This window comes from Betta splendens, chromosome 15 (genome assembly GCF_900634795.4).
Source record: "Betta splendens chromosome 15, fBetSpl5.4, whole genome shotgun sequence".
NCBI lineage: Eukaryota > Metazoa > Chordata > Actinopteri > Anabantiformes > Osphronemidae > Betta > Betta splendens.
Window position 1 is genome coordinate 17,616,217 of NC_040895.2, and position 16,299 is coordinate 17,632,515.

Here is a 16,299-nt window from a genome sequence, read left to right on the forward strand (position 1 = left end):
AGAAGAAAGACGACTCAAAGATCCACTTTAAGACAAGAGCGCTCACAGGGATGTGAATCACAGGAGGATGTTGAGCGCGGGAACAAATAGCAGGTAATTGCTCCTGTGATTATTGCAGTGGTGGAGGTGAAAATGAGCCAGTGTCTGATTAAAACGAGTTGACCTGAGTCCGAGCTGTGGCTTTAAGACGCAGTGACGGATGCACGGCAGCGTTTCCTCTTCATTTCGTCTCCACTGGAATGAAAACGTGCTCAAAAAGGCAACGACATACCAGCGTCCACATACAAGGCCCTCAGTCCTATTGATCAGAACAAAGGGGCCATAAATAAGGAGCCAACGCGCTGCCCAACGGGGCTTTTTAAGCTGACTTTAATTTTGCAGGACTAATATATCTGCCTGAGTTTATTGGTGGAACGGCCTGTGCTGGAGTCAGCCACGGACGCTAATGAGGACAGTTATTCATTACCATGACAACATTATCACCGTCATTATTTCAGCCGCACACCGATGGAGACGCGTCCAGTGGGAGGCGTGCTGCGCCTGATTTGAAATGACAGCGTCAAGGCCGTAGACAAAATAATGTAACACCTTCTTCTCATTATTATACATTTGAATAAATCCTGTCTGAGCCCGCGACTGGAAACAAGAGGTGTGAAAGCGAAACGCTGACGCAAACCTGTTGATCAGAACTTTGACAGTCACCGGGGATTCACTTATTCTCTAAACTATGAATACAGTAGTTTCACTATTATAAGTAGTATTTGTAGCAGTAATTAGTTTATTAAGACAATTAATGAATGACTTCCACTTTGGTTCAGGCGTCTTCTCACCATGTTTCTCTTCAGTGTCTTTAAACAATAACAGCAAATTGTGGAAATCTCAAAGTATGAAAACATAATTAAAAGCCAGACAAACTGCGTCACTTCTGCCTCGTACGTTCCATAACGCTCGGTTTGCGCGTAGGTGAGTGGGTGAACGTACAGCAGACTTATTTTCAGCTTCGTCTCTGTAGCAGATTAAATGGAAAAAGTCAACGTGTGCGACTCTCAGAGTGTGAAATGTCAACCTGTAATGTTCAGCGTGTTCCACAGGTTCTGCTGCAGCGTTGTAATTAACATTTTGCTGTACTTACCCTGGAAAAGGAAAACACGAGAACTTACATAAAGCTTTGTTTTTTCCAAGGCTTCACAAACATTACAATTAAAAAGCCATTACATCTACTGTATAATGGCTTGTAGTGGGTTTGGACTCCGATCTAATGGATCCGCGTCTTGTAGCAGGAGTTTATTTCCATTACGTGCCGCCTTGGTCACTAATGGTCCTAATCATTTCCAGTACATCACAAAAACTGGCAACCGGCGAAGCTGTGGTTTTGGTGGTCGTGCTGTTTAAGGCGTTCCGGCCCGTGTTTGTGCCATTAGACGGGTTAAGACCGAGCGCTGGCTCTGATGGGTGTAAACTGCTCGCGGCTCCTCTCCATCCTTGTGATGAGTGTACTCCAGTCTCCATTATGTCCTAGATGCCTGATTGAGCAGGTGAGCTGCATTTGCAAAAAGACGCAAAAAGTCCAACAAATTACACTTAATTCTGGAAACTGCCGACTCGTGAGTAACTCTGCTGTTAGTCATTTCTAGCAGCAGAACTTTCTACGTTGCAGTGAATAAACACAGTTTGTCCCTGAGCCAACATTTGATTTTTCTGCCCATGTGACTCTGTGTTGACTTCATATCGATGTGAACTAAGACGATGAATCACATGTTTGCTTCGTTCCTGATGCTTTATTGTTACATGGAAAGCGTTTGGTTCTGTTACACGCTTGATCTTTAACGTGACATTTGAACATGTAGGTTGATTGTGTGGCTCCCTCAGCTCACTGGTATTGAGTAATATTGGTAATCATTCAATCATAGAGTTCATGTAAAACCATTAACAACAGACCAAACACATGCAGGAGGTTTGGTGGAACACACTGTGGTCGAGTGCCAGCGTCGCCAATGAAAACCACTACAATAGGATGTAATTTAAATAATTAAATCGCTTCATCTGAGGTTTTAGAAGTTCCTGCATCCAAACTCTGGTGCTCCTGTTTCAGACAAACAACATTTTTAACCTGGAACCTCTGATATAAGTGGATGTGGAGCCTGCGTGAGCCTCTAGAGTGAAGACGTATCCTGGTTTGGATGTGGAGGTGCTTCAGGGCTGTTACAGCTGCATCCTCCCTCCCAGCACAACATTCATCATCATCATTCTGATGGTTCTGAGGCTGAATGACTCGGGGCGCTTTAACCTCAGAGACCTAAACGCTGGATATGATTCTGCACCATGAGGTGAAGCCGTGTTCTCCCTCCTGATGCCCCGATGGTCAGAGGCTCAACAGGCTTCTTCTGTCCATCCTATAGATGTCAGTGCAGCAGCGCTTTTGCTCCCAGCTCCTCTTTAATCTCAGGGTGCACTGATTTGCTCTTGCCCTTGACTTTCTTTCTTGTCATTGCAGGCCTGTCAAACTGATCAGTTGTGTAACGGGCATTAAGTCCGTCACGGCTTCGTCCCGAGTCTCGGTCCCGTCCCCGCGCCGCTGCAGAGGCCTGAGCATTGATCCGTGATCGGGTTCCGCTCATCAGCTGTTTTGTTGCTGGCGGTGCAGGTGGCGACGTGGCGGCGGCTCCTTTAATTAATGCAGATTTGACTGGTCACGCTGCCGCAGACTCGCTACCTGCTGCCACAGAAGAAACCCTCAGCCGTGTCACTGCACCACATCACAGGGAATTTCTCCTGTAATTAAGTGGGACCTCCGTGGGCGAGGCCATCACACGGCTCATCATGCAGCTGGCAGCAGAGGTTTGTCACGTTCCCCGGGGCCTGAAGTTTACCTTGGTCCTGTCGCTTTCGATAGCTGTCTCAGTTTCAGCTTCTGGGACGATAACTGTCATCTGCCATGTTTTAATATGGACCAAGTCGGACGCGCTGGTGTTCAGCACGGTGGACTGTCCATCAAAGTGCCTCTGATCATTTGGCGCCGGCCTCTATGTAAAATGAAGCAGACAGTTTGACCTGTTCAGTCCGTCAGCGCCGCCTGCTTCTGCTCCCACTGTGCTGTGACTTCTATCCCTCCATGCAAACGCTCACTTTATGCAGTGCAGATGCAGCTCCCTGTGTTTGGGAGCGAGGGAGCCCACGCCATATTGCATGTTTGATTTCTCTATCCGCTGGCACCAGCTGTGAACCTATTGAGGATTTAAATATTTAACATCTTGGCGATATCATTTTCACAAGCTTCTCTCCATCATCTGGGCTCCGCGCGTGACTGATGTGGGTGAAGCCGGCGTTTTAACGCGCGCGTTCGCAGTAACATGCAGGTTTGCTTTGTTTACAGGAGGATGCATTCAGGTGCTCACGCTGTACAGTATGTGGGAGTATTCAGCGTGTGCCTGCAAACAGATTAGCATGTCCCGAATTTGGAGAGTTTGAGTTTTTGGAGGATAAAATAAAGTGGTGGACGTTACCTGCAGCTCTGAGCCCACAGAGACCCGGCTTCCCACCGGTGCAGACGAACGGGGGCTGTACACAGGCCTGACAGCAGCACCATCCACTGGAACACTGACCTTTAGCTAAGTGTTATCACTGTATCACTGACTGATCTCACAGCAGAAAGAGGCACCAGGCACCAAACCGAGCCTCATCTCTGGACAGAATGAAGCTACGGAGCAGTCGCGGCTCCACATGGATTCTGGGTCATTTTTATCATGTGAGGCCTTTAATATACTGAACTAAGCAGCACGGTGCATCTATGTGTTGTTCTGTGAGAGTAGAAACAAGACGAGACAAAGAAACGCTGAATCAATGTGGGGAGTTTAGGAAGCGCTTGTGGATTCAATGAATGTGGTCAAATTCAGATGCAGATCGATATCAATGCTGCTGTGAGTAGATAGTGATGCATTTGCTTTTTTACAGTGGAACAAATGCACAGGCAGCGTGTCCTGGTCTGGATGAATACTCATCTACATCCTCTCTGTGTCGATACGGAGCAGGAGACTGTAGGTGGATTTTAGCCCATGGTTACGGAGTGACGAGCTCACATGCAGCAGTCGACGAACGAAGACCAGCAAGAAGCAGTTTAGGCAGAAAATGAACGTTGAATCCACTAACAATCAGTAAAACCAGCAACACAGGAGCTGAAAGAGGAGCGAGCGCAAGCAGAGGTGGATGATACGCGGGACGTATCTGCTGCCATCTGCACATGCATACATCTCCACCCATACATATTCATTGTCGTTGGAGATCCGTTCACATATTGCAGCAGAGATGTCTGTCATTCTTTCACTGAATATTTCTTTTCACTTTTTGATCTCCCCTCTCTCTCTCTCCTCAACCATGAGATTACCTGAAGGGACAGTGAGTGATCAGAGTGACACACACACACACAGACATACACACACACACACACACACACACACACACACGCACGCACGCACGCACGCACGCACACACACACACACGCGTATGAGGGAGACTCACTCACGCATCCGCTTGGACAAGCACACCTACAGTGAAGCGATTGAACACACACACACACACACACACACACACACACACACACACACACACACACACACACACACACACACACACACACAGGCAGTTGGAGCAGTCAGCAGGGACAGTTAGTTGAATTGCACTCATTTAGACAGAATGGCCATTTTACACTGCCCGCGTGTGTGCGCGCTTGTGTGTGCTTGTGTGCACGCTCGCATTGTGCAGAGCTTTGGGAATAAGACACTATTACCTGAGACAGTCTATGAGAAACTCTGTAAATATTGACAGAGAGGGAGCGAGCGAGAGAGATGAGGTGGAGATATGAGCCCTGAGGGGGTTGTGGATTGATAATTTAATGGTTTCACTGGGAAAGAAGATTGGATGGAGAAGGAAAGGAGGAGATGGGAGGAGGGGGTGGGATTTGAACCCCTACGGTTGCCATGGCAGCATTTGGCTGCAAAGTGAGGCAAATGTCTGCAGATGCAAAGATGATCGCGTCGCCGTCAGCGTCGCTGCAGCCTGACGGCGACAGAAAGAGGAAATGTGGCAAAAATAATGAACTTCTTAAACATTTAAATTTAGCCTTTGACGAGTGAGGCGCTGGGAGGCCCGCGGGCGTCCACGGCTGCTGTGTGTTCACGTCAGGGTGGAAAGAACAATTAAACGCTCCCAGTGGAGATGACGGAAGATTATTTGTGTCCCGTGGGGGTTTCCATCAAGCAAACGCAGGCGTGGAGGTCACAGGTGGTGGATGCAAGCAGTAATTATCCACACGCTTTACAGAGTGGAAGTCTGTTTCATCTCAGCACTTCAGCCTGGATATGAATCAAACAGGACCAGTTCCTGCCTCAGTGTTTGTAGGAACCATCGGCCTTTGAGCCTCTCTGTCGTACGTTCTCACTCAATTTAGTTCAATTCAATAGTTTTATTTATGTACTGCCAGGTCACAACAGAATCATGTCGAGGCGCTTCACGCCTCAAGCTCAAGAGCTAACAGAGTCGCAGACCCATCCTGCTGCTGTGGGCGGAGGAGGCTCAGGGTGGGTCCACGTGACCCCGACGTGACCTCGACCGTGACCCCGATGTGACCATGACCAGTGAGGAGCTCAATGCACGGCGACGCAGGCGACGCGTGGTGGACCCCACCGTGACCCCTCGTGACCCCGACCGTGACCCCTCGTGACCCCGACCGTGACAGAGCGCTTCACTTTCGCCCACTCCCTCAGCGACCTCAGCATCCAGCGAGAACGGGCAAACATCCACCTCTCTCAGCTGCTGAGCCCCAGCTCCCGAACGACGAGCTGAAATAGCAAATGAAGGTGATGCAACGTCGCGGTAAACGCAGCTCCATCCAGACTTCAGGGCGGCTGCATTGAGTCCATATCACTGGGAGCCGGTCAGGGCTGAATTGACAACGTCTTTAGTTTTACTGCTTTGGGGTTTGTTCTGTATAAACACATTAAATCCATGCACTGAGGGTCAATTTACAATCTAAACATTAATTAATTGCACTCTTTGGAAAAGCTCAAACAAAAACATTGGAATCCGACTCATCTGTGCTCACAGCTTCATGTTGAATCCCAAGCGTTCTCATTCAGATGCAGATTGAAGGTAATTCCTCTGAGAAACAATCACATGCTGTGGTCTGGACACTCTGCTGCCTCATTTCCTGCTTTACCTCTTTTCCTTCCCACAGTTTAACTTTTAAAAGCTAACTTATCCTTTATTGCACCGTTTAAGTGATGTCGTGGTTCATTCTGGAGTTTGACGGGAACGATGAGGTTGATGAACGATAAATGAAGTGCATCAGGTTGCGAAACCGAACGACGCTGCAGATGATGATGCTTCTCTGTGTTTATGGAGGTTGTGCTAATTACAAGGGGAGCTGCAGTATTGATTGAATCCAGCTGTACCTAATAAAGTGTACATATATCGATTATTAGGAGTGTTTGCGTCATTGCTGCTCATTCCAGGCTCATTTGAACTTGACTGGAGCTTCTAAACCTTTAACCTGGACATTAGCTTGAGTGGAGAACGTGCGTGCGCGTTTATGCTTTAACTCAGCGCCTCGTCTCCTGCAGTGAAGGTGTAATCGCCTGCTGAGCGGTGAGGGAGGCTCATGACGCTGCCCTTTCGTCCAGCTTCAGGCCCATCGGCGTTGGTTTTAACGATTCGCTTCCTCGTGCTTCTCTCCCAGCTACCAATCAACAGCCCGGGTGTCGTCTCACATCAGCAGCTCCTCTGCTAATGAGCCGCTGCTGTGATTGTCAGCCAGCAGAGGCTGAAGACTTACAGTAAGTCAGAGCTGAGTGGTCGATTCCAGGCGAGTCCACACTGACACGCCGACGAAATCACAACCTTTTAGAGGCAGCGCTGACAGTGCTGTGATCAATTAGCCTCCCAGTGAAGTGCTATAATTACACAAAGTATCTGGATTTGTTTTATTTGTATAATTGGGTATGAAGCTAATTGGCAGCTTCAGAATCATTCAACTGTAGTTTTTTAGTTGATTATTTTGTTTTGAACTTCATATTTAGCTGAAAATTGAATTTTCCGGAGCAGAGCTGCATGTGAGCCTCAAATTCCAACAGCCTCATGGAACAGAGTCCATGCGTTTCTGACTGAGTGCAGGTGTGAACAGAGCAGGTCATGAGTGGTCATGTGGATGTTTGTCTTAGTCTGACTGATATAAATTATTTCATTCATTCAAATGAATTTAGTAGAAATGTACTGTGTCAACTAGTGTTGAGCTTCGGGTGTGAAAGGTCAAAGGTCAACCTAGATATACATTCATTAAATGCATTACTTCATCAACGTGATGCCCTCACACTCACTAAACACATGCTGTTAAACCTGTTTGGGTCCAAGTCTTCAAACCTTTAGTTCGTTGTCTTTAATTGAATCTGGTAGAAATGGCAAAAAAGCAGCAAATAATCCCATTTGAAAAGTTGGATCCAGAGACTCTTCGTTCACTATTAGACCACGATTGTATTTGGCTCCTGCTGAAGGAGCTGCAGCGTGTTCATCGGTCGCTCACTTCACTGATTCATCTATGATCATGTCACTGTCTGATTTCAGACTAAGCTCAAGGCTTTTGCTCAAGAATCTGAACAATTAATTTTGGTATTTGCAGTTAAAGTTTTATGACTCAGCATTTACAGCCCTGGCACAACAATGTGTTAAAATGATTGAAATCACCATTCATTTTCATTGATGTGTCAATATGAATTTTTATGAAATTGTGCAGGCTCCTTTAAAAAATCAAGATGCTGCAGTTACTTCAGCTTAATGGAAAAACACTGAGTGTTTTACTGATAAGTAAAATGAGTGGAAACTGAAGGCAGCTGGAGACAGAGGTGATAATTTCCCATTATTAAAATATTAATAATAGCAGCTGCATTAAACATTTGTGAATGATGAAGTGCGCTTGCTGAGGAAGGAAACGCTCCCTGCAGTAACTGGAATATTCATGGTGTTTTCCTGTTGCTCAGTCCTGCAGCAGCGCGGACGCTCAGCCGCCGCGTGTTGCTGGACGGACGCGCGGCGCCTCAGCAGAATCCAGATGACATCGGTTCTGGGTTCGTCGCTCGCTGCACTTCTGGCCGCCGCCTGCCACTGATACGGTTGCCATGGTACGAGCAGCGGTTTGCTGCACGCGAGGCGGGAACCTCACGCCGTTCGGGCTCGGGTTTATTTTTGTGTTGGAGATTCACTCAGCAAATTCGAGCGCATGTAAAGAGCGCAGGACTCCTGCTATCAGTCAGTGGAGTTGTGGCTCCACGGCTCCAGAAACCTATCACTCATCCCGTTGTGGCCTTTACAGTGCGGCAGCAGCAGCAGATACTGGCTGTGCGATAAGGAACCAAATAAGATCTGTGTTCAGAACTGCACTGTACCACTGTTTACCTGACAAATGCTGGGTTTCACATTTAAGTGCACGCTGACATTCGTGTCGCTATAGTAACCAGGCTCGGAGAGAGAGAATGAATGAACGGGCGCCATTGTTCGCCAGCGTGCCTTTTGTTATTGTTCTACTAAACTTCCAGAGTGAACTTGTTGCTTTCAGCAGCAGACGAGCAGCGGGACACGCGCGTTTCTGCGCTTTGTTTTTGTTGTCAGGCAAAGCCAGAGTTGCAGCGTTGTCACTGGAGGAGTTCACACCCCTGCCTGCTCTTTGATCGATTTCTCCCTGAATGATTGTTGTGATGCTGTTGAGGATTTGTTGTGTTAAAATAAAAGCGTTTACACTCACGGCTTATTGGAGTCAATGCTTTTAGTTTGAACTGGAACTTAAGTGCAGCCTCTGACCACAGAGGTCGGTGCATATCCTGCTTCAGATGGTCCATGCTGGTGGACCAGTATCAAACTGGTTTCTCTGCCGTGATGTCAGCAGAGTCTGAAGCTGCAGCTGAAGAGCCCATATTGTTTTGTAAAAGCCGTTTACAGTATCGTCCTGTTACTGACGTAGGAATTATTAAAATTTACAGAGAGAACCTAAAGACATGTGCAGACATCAAACCAGCCTCTGCTGATCTGCAGCAGCTACAAGAACGCTGGCAAAAACATGTCAGACACAAGTTGCAAAAGAAAATTATAAAACACCAAAAGGATAAAAAACATTGCACGGCTCATTAGCCGCTGATTTCTCTCAGCAGCTTTCTCCCGTCCCTGAGGAGCGGCCTCAGTGTGAAGAGGAGGAAACGATGGAGATGAGGAGGAAACGATGGAGAAGAGGAGGAAACGATGGAGAAGAGGAGGAAACGATGGAGAAGAGGAGGAAACGATGGAGAAGAGGAGGAAATGATGGAAAACAGGAGGAAACGATGGAGAAGAGGAGGAAATGATGAAGATGAGGAGGAAACGATGGAGAAGAGGAGGAAATGATGAAGATGAGGAGGAAACGATGGAAAAGAGGAGGAAACGATGGAGAAGAGGAGGAAACGATGGAAAACAGGAGGAAACGATGGAGAAGAGGAGGAAACGATGGAGAAGAGGAGGAAACGATGGAGAAGAGGAGGAAATGATGAAGAAGAGGAGGAAATGATGAAGATGAGGAGGAAACGATGGAGAAGAGGAGGAAACGATGGAGAAGAGGAGGAAATGATGAAGATGAGGAGGAAACGATGGAGAAGAGGAGGAAACGATAGAGAAGAGCAGGAAATGATGGAAAACAGGAGGAAACGATGGAGATGAGGAGGAAACGATGGAGAAGAGGAGGAAATGATGAAGAAGAGGAGGAAACGATGGAGAAGAGGAGAAAATGATGGAGAAGAGGAGGAGTGGAGGCAACGGAGGAGAGGAGGTTTGTGTCCTTGAACATGGACTAAACATCATCACAAGGTGGGAAATGGGAGGATGAGCTGCACCCAATGATTACAGTGTGACCCTCCACCTCCACGATGACTGGTTTTCACTCTAAAGCTGCGTCTCCTTCGTGTCAGCGATCAAAGGGCTTCGTGTTCAAGGCTGCATCCACCGTCCAGTTTCAAATCCTGCTGATAAAAGCATAAAGTTGCACAAACTTCTCCAGCAAGTCGTTGAACTTACAGAACATTATGCATAATTCCTTAGGTCGTAAAAGTGTAGCGTGAGCGAATGCTGGGGTGATGTGAGGCTGTGCACATGGTGTAAAGCAAAGTGAGATTGTGCAATTATGGTCTGGATGGTGCAGAGCAGCAGGGGGCGGGCACAAAAACGCCAGCACCCGTCAGTCTGAGCACAACACAACAATACAGCAGATGTGCAGCAGATACTAATGCTGGCAGCTGCTAATGCTGAGCCCAGACAGAGGTCTGAGAGTCAGAGCTGCTGAAGCACAAGCTTAATGCATCAACCATGAAGCCGGCCTGTTTGTGAGTGAGCTTTGATCCCTCGCTGCCAGTGTGTGGGGTCAGTAGGTAGCTGGACCTCTGGAGAAGAACCTAATGTTAATTATGACACTGACCAGCCTCCAGCCCCCATCCGTCAGCCTCCAGTCTTTAACCTCCATCCTCAAACCCCCAGCCTTCAACACCCATCCTTCAGCCTCCAGCCCTCATCCTTCAGCCTCCAGCCTCCAGCCTCCAGCCTTCAACACCCATCCTGCAGCCTCCAGCCCTCATCCTTCAGCCTCCATCCTTTAACCTCTATCCTTCAGCCTTTAGCCTCCAGCCTGCTTCCTCAAACCCCCAGCCTCCAGCCCTCATCCTTCAGCCTCCAACACCCATCCTTCAGCCTCCATCCTTTAACCTCTATCCTTCAGCCTTTAGCCTCCAGCCCCCATCCTTCAGCCTTCAGCCTCCAGCCTCCAGCCTTCAACACCCATCATTCAGCCTCCAGCCCCCATCCTTCAGCCTCCATCCTTTAACCTCTATCCTTCAGCCTTTAGCCTCCAGCCTCCTTCCTCAAACCCCCAGCCTCCAGCCCTCATCCTTCAGCCTCCATCCTTCAGCCTCCATCCTTCAGCCTCCAGCCTTTAACCTCCATCCTTAAACCCCCAGCCTCCAACACCCAGCCTCCAGCCTCCATCCTTCAGCCCCCATCCTTCAGCCTTCAGCCTCCAGCCTCCTTCCTCAAACCCCCAGCCTCCAGCCCTCATCCTTCAGCCTCCATCCTTCAGCCTCCATCCTTCAGCCTCCAGCCTTTAACCTCCATCCTTAAACCCCCAGCCTCCAACACCCAGCCTCCAGCCTCCATCCTTCAGCCCCCATCCTTCAGCCTTCAGCCTCCAGCCTCCTTCCTCAAACCCCCAGCCTCCAGCCCTCATCCTTCAGCCTCCAGCCTCCAGCCCCCATCCTTCAGCCTCCAGCCCTCATCCTTCAGCCTCCAGCCTCCAGCCCCCATCCTTCAGCCTCCAGCCTCCAGCCCCCATCCTTCAGCCTCCAGCCCCCATCCTTCAGCCTCCAGCCCTCATCCTTCAGCCTCCAGCCTCCAGCCCCCATCCTTCAGCCTCCAGCCCTCATCCTTCAGCCTCCAACACCCATCCTTCAGCCTCCATCCTTTAACCTCTATCCTTCAGCCTTTAGCCTCCAGCCCCCATCCTTCAGCCTTCAGCCTCCAGCCTCCAGCCTTCAACACCCATCATTCAGCCTCCAGCCCCCATCCTTCAGCCTCCATCCTTTAACCTCTATCCTTCAGCCTTTAGCCTCCAGCCTCCTTCCTCAAACCCCCAGCCTCCAGCCCTCATCCTTCAGCCTCCATCCTTCAGCCTCCATCCTTCAGCCTCCAGCCTTTAACCTCCATCCTTAAACCCCCAGCCTCCAACACCCAGCCTCCAGCCTCCATCCTTCAGCCCCCATCCTTCAGCCTTCAGCCTCCAGCCTCCTTCCTCAAACCCCCAGCCTCCAGCCCTCATCCTTCAGCCTCCAGCCTCCAGCCCCCATCCTTCAGCCTCCAGCCCTCATCCTTCAGCCTCCAGCCTCCAGCCCCCATCCTTCAGCCTCCAGCCCCCATCCTTCAGCCTCCAGCCCTCATCCTTCAGCCTCCAGCCTCCAGCCCCCATCCTTCAGCCTCCAGCCCCCATCCTTCAGCCTTCAGCCGGTACAGAGTGATGGACAAAAGAATGTTTATGATTTATTCACTTCTAAAATCAAATCCTGACAGCATCCTCCGTTCACTTCAGGACCGACTGTGGCAGCTTCAATATTTCCTGCCTGCGGATTTACCTGTTTTGCTAAACCTTCTTCCACTCGCAGTAATAAACCTCCACAACTGGTCGAGTGAAGCCGCCTCCTCACCCAAATCATTACTGCAGCCTTTTTATTCATTGAGTTGTCATCCCGTGTGTTCACGCCTGACTGCGACTCCCGTGCCCCGTGGGCACGCAGAGGTGAATTGTGGGAGACTCGGCTTATGGCTCAGGTGATTTCCTGGGTGAGGAAAAACGGAGCAGGTTTTGATAAGGAGTGAGGACGCAGCCTGGAGCAGGGGAGCATCTGAGCCCACACAGAAGACGAAGCCGGTCACACCAACCAGCGCCGTTCATGATTATTGATTTCAGGAGCTGAACGTGAGCCCATCCTGCACGTGCAGACGCTTGAACGCGCTGCGCTCCACCGAGGATCTGACTAAAGAACAGTTCACCACAAACCTTGATTTTGCAAAACACAATTAAGAGCGCCGGCGGGCGGGCGAGGGAGCGAGCGGGCGAGGGAGCGAGCGGGCGGCTGTCAGCCAGTTGAGCCGAGCCCAGATCCTGTGAGGTGCTGGGCTGTTTGAGGAGAGTGACAGGAAGGAACGGCACATTCCCACAGCTCTCCTCGCTATAGTTCCTACACTCAAAGCAACACAATGTTTCTTTCACTCTTCAATTGGCTCCCATTACCAAGCTCCTGACAATGAAAACACTGGCTGTCTGCTACGATAAATCACTCCCCGCTCGTGCTGTGGGATGCCTGCACGCGCAGCAGCTAAATTCAGACATGTAGACACTCAGGAGCTCAGGAGTTCGACTCCACTCAAAACAGAGCGATTTAAATGTGGAGTGGAGTCCAGAGGGTGCCTTTGTCTGCGGGTTAAGGCTGCGCAGTGATTTTCTCTGTATGAGCATCAGTGAGTTAACGTGTGGCTGAAATCTGGGCTGGTCACTGTTTAAAATGCGTTCTATGGTCTTAACCTAAGAATGAAAGTCAGCGTCATCGCAGACCTAAGAGGAGAAAATGAAACAGCAGCTCCCAGGTGCCGAGGAGAAAAGTGCCTCAAAGAGCTGCTTGTGTGTAAAAGTCCAGAACAGAAGGAGACGACGTGTTTGAACGATGCCATCAGGTCACACGAGTGTCGCTCATGTATGAAGGGATTCATGAATGGATCTGATGGTTTGGACCAATGTGAAAGTCTCCACTCGTTGCTTCAGCTGCGTCTGATTCCACTTCACTCCACTCTTTTAAAATGCTGTAATAACCTGGATTCAATGCAACGTATTCATGTTTATTATGAGATGAGGCCTTTGTGTTGTATTGTTGTGATGGGTCCTATTGGAAACACATGGCTGTCTCTGCCTGTAACAGCCTAGGTTGGTCCTTTTTGCTCTGTTTTGGCCTCCACCGTAATGAAGACATGGAGTGTTGCTGCTGAAAGCTCCGGCCTCTTCTGGGGGGTGCAGGTTGTGTGGAGGATTTATTTGAGCTTGTTTGGGGAAAACGAGGCTGCGCCCTGCGCTCAATCTGCAAACAATGAGCTGGAAGAGACTGGGAAGACGTGTGGAGCTGCAGACTCCAGACAAGTTTGCCTTTTTTGCATTATGGTCATTTGATTCAAGGTTGATGTGAAAAAAATGCAGCTCTTGAGGAGCTGATACTGTAGCTCGGCGGCGTACTGTACTTGACCTGTCCTTGTTAAAAGTGTGCGACTGAGTGTGTGTCTCTATCTAAAGTGGCCGGCAGCCTTTGTCCCTCAGCACTCAGACTTCCTGATTGCTGTTATTTGGTCAGCCATGGCACCGCTCGCTGCAATTTACAAGACGCGAGAGGTTGTGTGTTTGTGTGTGTTAGCGGAGGAGAGAGAGCGCGGCAATTTGTGTGCGTACGGAGAAAGTAGGAGAGCGCCTGTGTGTGTCTGTGCGAGTGTGCAGACAGTTCAAGTAGCAATTTGGAGTAAGCAAGTGTGTGTGTGTGTGTGTGTGTGTGTGTGTGTGTGTGTGTGTGTGTGTGTGTGTGTGTGTGTGTGTGTGTCGACAGCTCTAGCAGCTTTTCGAGTGGCTACTTTGATGTCTGACCCACTTTGGCTGTTGCTGAGTATAAAGCTATTTATTTAGTTGTGTGTGTGTGTGTGTGTGTGTGTGTGTGTGTGTGTGTGTGTGTGTGTGTGTGTGTGTGTAAAGCTATTTATCTGCCAGTGGACTGGGAGACTTCTGCTGTGTGTGCCGCTGGACTGGAGACGGTGCAGCATCTCACGCTCCGTCTCCTCTTTCCTCCGTCCTTCTTCCATCTTCACTATTTTCTCATTTCTCCATCTTCCTCCTCTCGTCCCTGTCACGCTTCTCCTCCTCCTCCTCCTCCTCCTCCTCCTCCCCCCTTCCACTTAACGTAATGTCTCCTCGTCTCCACGCTTGTGGTGCTCTGTCCTTCGTCTTCCCCGTGCCATTAACTCTGCCTGCGCTGGCGCTGGCGGTGGCGCTGGGCTCTGATTGGCTGCTGCTCGTTCTGGACTTCACGGTGTCGTTCATGCGCAGACGGAACCGCAGCAGCGCAGGTGCAGCTGGAAGACGACAGAAAGCAGAAGTGAGGCTTTGTTTAAGGCTGATGTTTTCTTGCCCTGAGCAGCGATGCTTCAGGTGCTTCATGATGATCGGACGCTTCATTTCATCGTCTATTTTTGAGTTCCTAAAGTTTGTATGAACCTGGTTAAACTGAGTGAGCGCTTATTTAAAACAAGCCTCGTTTCCATGGCAGTCGGAGTCAAGGACATGTTTAGAGTTTCAGAGTTTTTAATTTTTTTTATTTTGACTGTGACAAAGAAATAAATGGAGATGATACATTTCTGACAGTTTTATCTGTGGGTGAAGTTAATTTGAACATCACCAGATTCAACAGACCTCCTTCAGTTCCGTTTAAACATCCAGACAATGGAAGATGTGGGATGTTGGATGTTTTAGGCTGTTTCTGGTGTTTTCATCAAACTGTGTCCTCTGTGAATTGAACAGAACTCGTGGTTCCGGCCTGTTCGGGCCTCTGCTGTCTGAGCTCTTTGCTGGTATTCGCTGCTCGGGTCTGAGTTCTGCTGTGACATTTCTCTGCTCGTTCTGTTCCGGTTCCTCGTCGTCACGGGTCACTCTGACTTTTCAGGTCCTTTTCAAACTGATCAGATCCGGTGCGACAGCCTCACGTCTTGTTTGTTCTGACAAGCGACACTCTGATATAAAATGCTTAAAAATAAATATTCCAGTCACTGGTGGAGGTAGGACTAGAAAAGTGACAAGTGGAAACCCTCTTGATTAAAGTGAGGCAACTTTAAATCTTTTGCGGAGGAGGAGGAACAGACTGACTTCATGGAGTCGTATAAGTTTAACCTCTGGATTGAATGCGTTTCCTCACAGCGAACATCTTCCTGGTATATGTTGAGTTTTAAGTAAGGTCACCAGAGTTGAAGGTAAATACACACTTTGATCCACCAGCTCAGCCTCCACACTCTGACTTTGCAATTTCACTGTCAGACCTGTGCCTGTGTGCGCCGGCGTCGGCTTTTCAAGTTGGGGGAACATATTTCTGTCACTTCTGACGGCTTCAGTGCTTTCACTGCGGCTGCAGCTCATCACGAGTCCAGGGGTTTCATCGGTCCAAACACTTTAACCCCTGTATTAATAATATGCCTCATTAAATAACTTCAGCCTAGAGTTAAACGTTCATTGTTTGATGCTTGTGTGATTATTTGTCCCTGTGTTTGAGTCTGAATCAGTCGTGAACGTGAAAATGACTCATTCCCTTCGAGTGCTTCCTGCACGAAGCCCCTTAAATTAGACGATGTCTCCGAACCTATTGTACATGAGAAAGTTGTAGATCCAAACTTAATCATTTATAATACCGGAGCCCGTTTTATTACACTGCTGCTAAGACTATTTTATACAAGCAATAAAAGAAGCAATAGGCCACTCGACAGCTTGCTTTGCTCTGATGTTAAATCAGCTAACAGGATTTTAAAAAGACAAAGGCTTCTCTTCTGAAGTCGCTCCGGCCTCTCGTGGCTTATTCTTTAATTTTCTGCTTCTTCACCCTCTCCTCTTCTGTCTCCCCTTTCTGCCGCTCGCTCCTCTGCTCGCTCGCTGCTGTGTTTTGATGTAATTGAGGAGGTAGA